The sequence below is a fragment of the Monodon monoceros genome, unplaced genomic scaffold, assembly GCF_005190385.1.
Source record: "Monodon monoceros isolate NGI ecotype Baffin Bay Population unplaced genomic scaffold, NGI_Narwhal_1 Super_Scaffold_7, whole genome shotgun sequence".
Lineage (NCBI taxonomy): Eukaryota > Metazoa > Chordata > Mammalia > Artiodactyla > Monodontidae > Monodon > Monodon monoceros.
The window spans coordinates 69,926,563-69,937,383 of record NW_021703784.1 but is presented as its reverse complement, the minus strand read 5'-3'; positions in this window follow the sequence as shown (position 1 = coordinate 69,937,383).

Below are 10,821 nucleotides of genomic sequence, written 5' to 3'. Positions count from 1 at the left end.
CCCTCCCTCCCACCCTCCCTATCCCACCCCTCCAGGCGGTCACAAAGTACGGAGCTGATCTCCCTGTGCTATGAGGCTGCTTCCCACTAGCTCTACCTTACGTTTGGTAGTGTATATATGTCCATGCCTCTCTCTCACTTTGTCACAGCTTACCCTTCCCCCTCCCCATATTCTCAAGTCCTTTCTCTAGTAGGTCTGTGTCTTTATTCCTGTCTTACCCCTAGGTTCTTAATGACATTTTTTCCCTTAAATTCCATATATATCTGTTAGCATACGGTATTTGTCTTTCTCTTTCTGACTTACTTCACTCTGTATGACAGACTCTAGGTCTATCCATCTCATTACAAATACCTCAATTTCGTTTCTTTTTATGGCTGAGTAATATTCCATTGTATATATGTGTCACATCTTCTTTATCCATTCATCCAATGATGGACACTTGGGTTGTTTCCATCTCCTGGCTATTGTAAATAGAGCTGCAATGAACATTTTGGTACATGACTCTTTTTGAATTATGGTTTTCTCAGGGTATATGCCCAGTAGTGGGATTGCTGGGTCGTATGGTAGTTCTATTTTTCGTTTTTTAAGAAACCTCCATGCTGTTCTCCATAGTGGCTGTATCAATTTACATTCCCACCAACAGTGCAAGAGGGTTCCCTTTTCTCCACACCCCTCTCCAGCATTTATTGTTTCTAGATTTTTTGATGATGGCCATTCTGACCAGTGTGAGATGATATCTCATTGTAGTTTCGATTTGCATTTCTCTAATGATTAATGATGTTGAGCATTCTTTCATGTGTTTGTTGGCAGTCTGTATATCTTCTTTGGAGAAATGTCTATTTAGGTCTTCTGCCCATGTTTGGATTGGGTTGTTTGTTTTTTTGTTATTGAGCTGCATGAGCTGCTTATAAATTTTGGAGATTAATCCTTTGTCAGTTGCTTCATTTGCAAATATTTTCTCCCATTCTGAGGGTTGTCTTTTGGTCTTGTTTACGGTTTCCTTTGCTGTGCAAAAGCTTTGAAGTTTCATTAGGTCCCATTTGTTTATTTTTGTTTTTATTTCCATTTCTCTAGGAGGTGGGTCAAAAAGGATCTTGCTGTGATTTATGTCATAGAGTGTTCTGCCTGTGTTTTCCTCTAAGAGTTTGATAGTTTCTGGCCTTACATTTAGGTCTTTAATCCATTTTGAGCTTATTTTTGTGTATGGTGTAAGGGACTGATCTAATCTCATACTTTTACATGTACCTGTCCAGTTTTCCCAGCACCACTTATTGAAGAGGCTGTCCTTTCTCCACTGTACATTCCTGCCTCCTTTATCAAAGATAAGGTGACCATATGTGCATGGGTTTATCTCTGGGCTTTCTATCCTGTTCCATTGATCTATATTTCTGTTTTGGGGCCAGTACCATACTGTCTTGATTACTGTAGCTTTATAGTATAGTCTGAAGTTAGGGAGCCTGATTCCTCAGCTCCGTTTTTCGTTCTCAAGATTGCTTTGGCTATTCGGGGTCTTTTGTGTTTCCATACAAACTGTGAAAGTTTTTGTTCTAGTTCTGTGAAAAATGCCAGTGGTAGTTTGATAGGGATTGCATTGAATCTGTAGATTGCTTTGGGTAGTAGAGTCATTTTCACAATGTTGATTCTTCCAATCCAAGAACATGGTATATCTCTCCATCTATTTGTATCATCTTTAATTTCTTTCATCAGTGTCTTATAATTTTCTGCATACAGGTCTTCTGTCTCCTTAGGTAGGTTTATTCCTAGATATTTTACTCTTTTTGTTGCAATGGTAAATGGGAGTGTTTTCTTGATTTCACTTTCAGATTTTTCATCATTAGTGTATAGGAATGCCAGAGATTTCTGTGCATTAATTTTGTATCCTGCTACTTTACCAAATTCATTGATTAGCTCTAGTAGTTTTCTGGTAGCATCTTTAGGATTCTCTATGTATAGTATCATGTCATCTGCAAACAGTGACAGCTTTACTTCTTCTTTTCCGATTTGGATACCTTTTATTTCCTTTTCTTCTCTGATTGCTGTGGATAAAACTTCCAAAACTATGTTGAATAAGAGTGGTGAGAGGGGGCAACCTTGTCTTGTTCCTGATCCTAGTGGAAATGCTTTCAGTTTTTCACCATTGAGGACAATGTTGGCTGTGGGTTTGTCATATATGGCCTTTATTATGTTGAGGAAAGTTCCCTCTATGCCTACTTTCTGCAGGGTTTCTATCATAAATGGGTGTTGAATTTTGTCAAAAGCTTTCTCTGCATCTATTGAGATGATCATATGGTTTTTCTCCTTCAATTTGTTAATATGGTGTATCACGTTGATTGACTTGCGTATATTGAAGAATTCTTGCATTCCTGGAATAAACCCCACTTGATCATGGTGTATGATCTGTTTAATGTGGTGTTGGATTCTGTTTGCTAGTATTTTGTTGAGGATTTTTGCATCTATGTTCATCAGTGATATTGGCCTGTAGTTTTCTTTCTTTGTGACCTCCTTGTCTGGTTTTGGTATCTGGGTGATGGTGGCCTCGTAGAATGAGTTTGGGAGTGTTCCTCCCTCTGCTATATTTTGGAAGAGTTTGAGAAGAATAGCTGTTATCTCTTCTCTAAATGTTTGATAGAATTTGCCTGTGAAGCCATCTGGTCCTGGGCTTTTGTTTGTTGGAAGATTTTTAATCACAGTTTCAATTTCAGTGCTTGTGATTGGTCTGTTCATATTTTCTATTTCTTCCTGATTCAGTCTTGGCAGGTTGTGCATATCTAAGAATTTGTCCATTTCTTCCAGGTTGTCCATTTTATTGGCATAGAGTTGCTTGTAGTGACCTCTCATGATCTTTTGTATTTCTGCAGTGTCAGTTGTTACTTCTCCTTTTTCATTTCTAATTCTATTGATTTGAGTCTTCTCCCTTTTTTTCTTGATGAGTCTGGCTAATGGTTTATCAGTTTTGTTTATCTTCTCAAAGAACCAGCTTTTAGTTTTATTGATCTTTGCTATCGTTTCCTTCATTTCTTTTTCATTTATTTCTGATCTGATTTTTATGATTTCTTTCCTTCTGCTAACTCTGGGGTTTTTTGTTCTTCTTTCTCTAATTGCTTTAGGTGCAAGGTTAGGTTGTTTATTCAAGGTGTTTCCTGTTTCTTAAGGTAGGATTGTATTGCTATAAACTTCCCTCTTAGAACTGCTTTTGCTGCATCCCATAGATTTTGGGTCGTCGTGTCTCCATTGTCATTTGTTTCTAGGTATTTTTTAATTTCCTCTTTGATTTCTTCAGTGATCAGTTCGTTATTAAGTAGTGTATTGTTTAGCCTCCATGTGTTTGTATTTTTTACAGATCTTTTCCTGTAATTGGTATCTAGTCTCACAGCATTGTGGTCGGAAAAAAATACTTGATACAATTTCAATTTTCTTAAATTTACCAAGGCTTGATTTGTGACCCAAGATATGATCTATCCTGGAGAATGTTCCATGAGCACTAGAGAAAAATGTGTATTCTGTTGTTTTTGGATGGAATGTCCTATAAATATCAATTAAGTCCATCTTGTTTAATGTATCATTTAAAGCTTGTGTCTCCTTATTTATTTTCATTTTGGATGATCTGTCCATTGGTGAAAGTGGGGTGTTAAAGTCCCCTACTATGAATGTGTTACTGTTTATTTCCCCTTTTATGGCTGTTAGTATTTGCCTTATGTATTGAGGTGCTCCTATGTTGGGTGCATAAATATTTACAATTGTTATATCTTCTTGGATGGATCCCTTGATCATTATGTAGTGTCCTTCTTTGTCTCTTGTAATAGTCTTTATTTTAAAGTCTGTTTTGTCTGATATGAGAATTGCTACTCCAGCTTTCTTTTGGTTTCCATTTGCATGAAATATCTTTTTCCATCCCCTCACTTTCAGTCTGTATGTGTCTCTAGGTCTGAAGTGGGTCTCTTGTAGACAGCAAATATATGGGTCTTGTTTTTGTATCCATTCAGCCAATCTGTGTCTTTTGGTGGGAGCATTTAATCCATTTACATTTAAGGTAATTATCGATATGTATGTTCCTATTCCCATTTTCTTAATTGTTTTGGGTTCGTTACTGTAGGTCTTTTCCTTCTCTTGTGTCTCTTGCCTAGAGAAGTTCCTTTAGCAGTTGTTGTAGAGCTGGTTTGGTGGTGCTGAACTCTCTCAGCTTTTGCTTGTCTGTAAAGGTTTTAATTTCTCCATCAAATCTGAATGAGATCCTTGCTGGGTAGAGTAGTCTTGGTTGCAGGTTTTTCTCCTTCATCACTTTAAATATGTCCTGCCAGTCCCTTCTGGCTTGCAGAGTTTCTGCTGAGAGATCAGCTGTTAACCTTATGGGGATTCCCTTGTGTGTTATTTGTTGTTTTTCCCTTGCTGCTTTTAATATGTTTTCTTTGTATTTAATTTTTGACAGTTTGATTAATATGTGTCTTGGCGTATTTCTCCTTGGATTTATCCTGTATGGGACTCTCTGTGCTTCCTGGACTTGATTAACTATTTCCTTTCCCATATTAGGGAAGTTTTCAACTATAATCTCTTCAAATATTTTCTCAGTCCCTTTCTTTTTCTCTTCTTCTTCTGGAACCCCTATAATTCGAATGTTGGTGTGTTTAATGTTGTCCCAGAGGTCTCTGAGACTGTCCTCAGTTCTTTTCATTCTTTTTTCTTTATTCTGCTCTGCAGTAGTTATTTCCACTATTTTATCTTCCAGGTCACTTATCTGTTCTTCTGCCTCAGTTATTCTGCTATTGATCCCATCTAGAGTATTTTTAATTTCATTTATTGTGTTGTTCATCGTTGTTTGTTTCATCTTTAGTTCTTCTAGGTCCTTGTTAAATGTTTCTTGCATTTTGTCTATTCTATTTCCAAGATTTTGGATCATCTTTACTATCATTATTCTGAATTCTTTTTCAGGTAGACTGCCTATTTCCTCTTCATTTGTTAGGTCTGGTGGATTTTTATCTTGCTCCTTCATCTGCTGTGTGTTTTTCTGTCTTCTCATTTTGCTTATCTTACTGTGTTTGGGGTCTCCTTTTTGCAGGCTGCAGGTTCGTAGTTCCCATTGTTTTTGGCATCTGTCCCCAGTGGCTAAGGTTGGATCAGTGGGTTGTGTAGGCTTCCTGGTGGTGGGGACTAGTGCCTGTGTTCTGGTGGATGAGGCTGGATCTTGTCTTTCTGGTGGGCAGGTCCACGTCTGGTGGTGTGTTTTGGGGTGTCTGTGGACTTGTTATGATTTTAGGCAGCCTCTCTCCTAATGGGTGGGGTTGTGTTCCTGTCTTGCTAGTTGTTTGGCATAGGATGTCCAGCACTGTAGCTTGCTGGTCGTTGAGTGAAGCTGGGTGCTGGTGTTGAGATGGAGATCTCTGGGAGATTTTCACCGTTTGATATTATGTGGAGCTGGGAGGTCTCTTGTGGACCTGTGTCCTGAAGTTGGCTCTCCCTCCTCAGAGGCACAGCACTGACTCCTGGCTGCTACACCAAGAGCCTTTCATCCACACGGCTCAGAATAAAAGGGAGAAAAAGTAGAAAGAATTAGAAGAAGTAGAAAGAGAGAAAGAAAGAAAGAAAGGAGGGAGGGAGGGAGGGAGGAAGGAAGGAAGGAGGAAAGGAAGGAAAAGAAGAAAGGAGGTAAAGTAAAATAAAATAAGGTAAGATAAAATATAATAAAGTTATTAAAATAAAAAAATAATTATTAAGAGAAAAAAAGAAAAAACTTAAAAAAACAACAGAAAAACGGACGGATAGAACCCTAGGACAAACTGTGGAAGCCAAGCTATACAGACAAAATCTCACACAGAAGCATACACATACACACTCACAAAAAGAGGAAAAGGAGAAAAAAATCATAAATCTTGCTCTCAAGTCCACATCCTTAATTTGGGATGAGTCGTTGTCTATTCATGTATTCCACAGATGCAGGTACATCAAATTGATTGTAGAGCTTTAATCCGCTGCTTCTGAGGCTGCTGGGAAAGATACCCCTTTCTCATCTTTGTTCTCACAGCTCCCAGGGGCTCAGCTTTGGATTTGGCCCCGCCTCTGCGTGTAGGTCGCCGGAGGGCGTCTGTTCTTTGCTCAGACAGGACAGGGTTAAAGGAGCCGCTGATTCCGGGTCTCTGGCTCACTCAGGCCGGGGGGTGGGGGTGGGGGTAGGGAGGGGCACGGAGTGCGGGGCGAGCCTGCGGCGGCAGAGGCGGGCGTGACGTTGCTGCAGCCTGAGGCGCGCCGTGCGTTCTCCGGGAGGAGTTGCCCCTGGATCCCGGGACCCTGGCAGTGGCGGGCTGCACAGGCTTCCCGGAAGGGGTTGTGGATAGTGACCTGTGCTCGCACACAGGATTCTTGGTGGCGGCAGCAGCAGCCTTAGCGTCTCATGCCCGTCTCTGGGGTCCGCGCTTTCAGCCGCGGCTCGCGCCTGTCTCTTGAGCTCCCTTAAGCAACGCTTTTTTTTTTTTTTTTGCGGTACGCGGGTCTCTTACTGTTGTGGCCTCCCCGTTGCGGAGCACAGGCTCCGGACGCGCAGGCTCAGCGGCCATGGCTCACAGGCCTAGCCGCTCTGCGGCATGTGAAATCTTCCGGAACGGGGCACGAACCCGTCACCCCTGCATCGGCAGGCGGACTCTCAACCACTGCGCCACCAGGGAAGCCCTAATCAGCGGTCTTAATCCCCTCTCCTTGCGCACCAGGAAACAAAGAGGTAAGAAAAAGTCTCTTGCCTCTTCGGCAGGTCCAGACTTTTCCCCGGACTCCCTCCCGGCTAGCCGTGGCGCAGTAATTCCCTGGCAGGCAGTGTTCACGCCGCCAGCCCCAGTCCTCTCCCTGGGATCCGACCGAAGCCCGAGCCTTAACTCCCATCCCCGCCCGCCCCGGCGGGTGAGCAGACAAGCCTCTCGGACTGGTGAGTGTCAGTCGGCCTTGATCCTCTGTGCGGGAATCTCTCCGCTTTGCCCTCCGCACCCCTGTGGCTGCGCTCTCCCCCGCGGCTCTGAAGCTTTCCCCCTCTGCCACCCGCAGTCTCCGCCCGCGAAGGGGCTTCCTAGTGTGTGGAAACCTTCCCTCCTTCACAGCTCCCTTCCACTGGTACAGGTCCCGTCCCTATTCTTTTGTCTGTTTATTCTTTTTTCTTTCGCGCTACCCAGGTACGTGGGGAGTTTCTTGCCTTTTGGGAGGTCTGAGGTCTTCTGCCAGCGTTCAGTAGGTGTTCTGTAGGAGTTGTTCCACGTGTAGATGTATTTCTGGTGTATCTGTGGGGAGGAAGGTGATCTCCACGTCTTACTCTTCCGCCATCTTCCCAGAAGCCTCCCCCTCAGAGCTTTCTGAAAGACTGTCTCCTGAGTTATAATCTTCATATTGGCTGGAATAAAATTCTCTATTTCTTTCTTAGATTGACTACTGATTAAAATTTTGTCGACAAGGCCCTCTGTGACTTGTTCCCGGACTCCTGTTTTCAGTTTCAGAGCCCAAGTTTGTCTCTCATCCTGGGCTCTCTGTTCTTGGACACGCTCTGCACTTGCCCTCCGGTTGTGCCCCTGCTCAATCAACCCTGAGCTGCCCTTTGCCCCAGGGCCCACCTGCTGAAATTCCACCAGGGTTCTGTTTCTTCAGGTTCCACATGTCAAGTTCGTTTTTTTAATTGTAAACTACAGATACCATAAAATTTACCATCTTAACCATTTTGGGGCACAACAAGGGGCTGAAATCATCCCTTGCACCAGGAACAGTAACTTTAGAGTAAGGTCAGAGCAAAACCCAGCTTTTCCCTCCCCTTCATTTAGAAGAAATCTGGATACCATGAAACTTCTTGAGTGACAGTACAGAATTACGACAGAATGCTGCCTTGCACAGTTGACCAGCCTGGAGTTTCCAGTCAACCCTGGTTTAGTGGATCAAATACAAACCACAAGAGAGGCCTGGAAAATTCCTGCTTGGCATTTCTTCCCAGAGGGTTCAGAAAAATACTAACTGGCACCGCCGTGTCCTAAACACAGAGAATGTTTTCCCAGATTGTGGTTTTCCCATCTTCCCCAGGTAATAATACATTATTCCAGATGGACGACTCTGAATCAATCTGAATATTCAAGTTGATATATTCTTCTAGCAATCTAAGCATGATTTTATCTGATACTAATAGGCAAAGCCTGGGTTTAGTGACTTTGTATCAGAGTTTTTAATCCCCTGGCTGTCTGTGTAGCTTTTCCTAGGAAACTGCCCATCTTTGTGGCATCAGGCTTGTGCAGCTGTGCAGAGCCCCATGCTTAGCACGGCCCAGTGCTTGGTTAATGCCCTACTTTCACCATCTTAGAATTTTTAATAATTTCTGAACAAGGTCCACACATTTTTATTTCGTACTGGTACCACACATTATGTAACTGGTCCTGGCTGCCATAGTAGATCTGAGGTAGAACTTGAGATTTTGCATTTCTGGGAGGATCCCAGGTGACAGTCTCACAGCTTGTTCTGTTCTCAGTTTATTTAGGCTTAAATACACTTTCTGTGCCTGGGAACTTGACTCCAGCTGGATCAAACACAAGCTCAGGGTCTCTGGTCCCTCTCTTCCAGTGATTCTGGGTGCTGATTAGAATGGCCTTTATTATTATTATTATTATTTTAATTGAGATATAATTAATACATTACATTAGTTTCAGTTATACAACATAATGTTTTGATACTGGTACATATTGTGAAATGATCACCCCAATAAGTTTAATTAACATCAATTACCATACACAGTGATGAAATTTTTTTCTTGTGATGAGAACTTTTACATACTTACCTGTGGAATCTAAAAAATAAAACAAACTTGAATATAACAACAACAATGAAAAACCCAACAGACTCATGATATAGAGAACAAATTAGTGGTTACTAGTAGAGAGAGGGAAGGGCATGATAGGGGTAAGGGATTGAGAAGTATAAACTACTATGTATAAAACTACAAGGATGCACAGGGAATAATAGCTAATACTTTATAATAACTATAAATGCAGTATAACCTTTAAAAATTGTGAATCACTGTGTTGTACACCTGAAACTTACATAATATACATCAACTGTACCTCAATTAAAAAAATTTTTTAGAAGATACATGCACCCCTATGTTAACTGCAGCATTATTTACAACAGCCAATATATGGAAGAAACCTAAGTACTTAAATGTCCATCAATGGATAAATAGATAAAGAAAATGTGGTATCTGTGTATAATGGAAATACGTTTTATAAGAAAGGTAATGCATTTCTCTTACCTTGCAAAAATTCCCTTCTTACTAGTAAGTTAAAAAATAAATTCTCTCAATCGTTCATGTGTTCAATAAGTGTTTGTTGAAGTCCTGTTATGTGCCAGGTACTTTTCTTGGTGCTAGATAAATGAGACAGAAATTGTTACAATCTAGGGTGGAAGACAGACCAAGAAAACAATCAAAACCAAGAAACCACCCAAGTAACAGAAAAAGTAAACCAAGAAATGAATAAAATCATCCCACATATTGATAATTGCTAAGAAAGAAAGAATAGTCATGGTAGGTCACTCAGAGTAGTCAGAGAAGGCCTTTCTGAAGAGAGATTTCAAGTGAGAGTCACAGGAAAAAAGGAAGCACCCATGTGAAGGAGAGGTGGGAAGCGTGTTCTAGGCAAAGGCAATATCATGTGTAGACACCCTGGTAAATTAGAGCTTGACTTGTTGGTAGGACTGAGGGAAGAACAGTGTGGCTGGAGAGCAGTGAGCTGGGAGGGTGTGGCATGAGATGATGCTGGAAGGTGACCAGGGACCAGATCTGCTAAAGGGTTTTAAGCAGAAGGGACACATGATCAGATTATGGTTTGCAAATATCAGTCTGAATGCTAGACAGACAGGCCTATTTTGCCAGAACAGTTCCAATTTATTCCTGTCATCCAGGTATAATTATCAGTAATGTCCCTTTCACAATGGTAAGTGACTTGGTTTAGATGATAAACTATACAGTCACACTTAAGCAGAGGCGGAAGCCATGAAGATGGGGAGACTACTGAGACAGCTGTTGCAGGAACCCAGGTGAGAACAGGTGTGGCCAGGAGCGTGGAGGTGCACGTGAGACCAAGCTGATGGGCTAGAGATGAATTTTGGAAGTAGAATCACAGGGCTTGCTAGTGGATTGGATGTGGAGGTAAAGGCAAGGGAAGCATCAAGCACATTTCCCAATATCTGGGGTGAGCCACAGAGGGAAGAGTCGTGTCATTTGCTGAATTGGAGTGGCCTGGGGGTGAAGAGTTCTGGACGGACATGAGCGTTTCCTTTGGACATGCAGAGTGTGAGATCTCTGGAAGCCATCCAATCAGAGGTTTCAGGAGGCCAATCAGATAAACAAGCATGGAGCTTGGAAACCAGGTTCTGAGGGGGAGATATAAGTTTCAGAGCCGTCAGCATGTAGATACTATTTGCTGCGCTTGTTGGGGAGGATACAGAGAAATAAAAAGTGCGAGCCCAGAACCAAGTCTGAGGGACAAGAGTTTGGGGAGATGAAAAGACCCAGCTAAGGAGATAAAGGAAAACTGAAGGGAAGCAAAAGGAGAGTGTGGTACTATGAAGCCAAGAGAGAACCTTCCAGGAAGGAGGGAGAGGACAACTGCGCTGAGCATGGCTCAGAGGCCTCCGGATAGGGGGAGAGAAACATGTCAGTTGTTTTGGCAACATGGAGGTCAGTGGTGACCAGAGCTGTTTTGCTGAGTGGTGGGGACAGAGGACAGGCTGGTGTGGGTTCAAGTGTGAGTCAGAAGTGAGGAATCAGAACGTGCAGATGGGCAGGTTTTCAACAAGTCTGACTATAAAGAGGAAGAG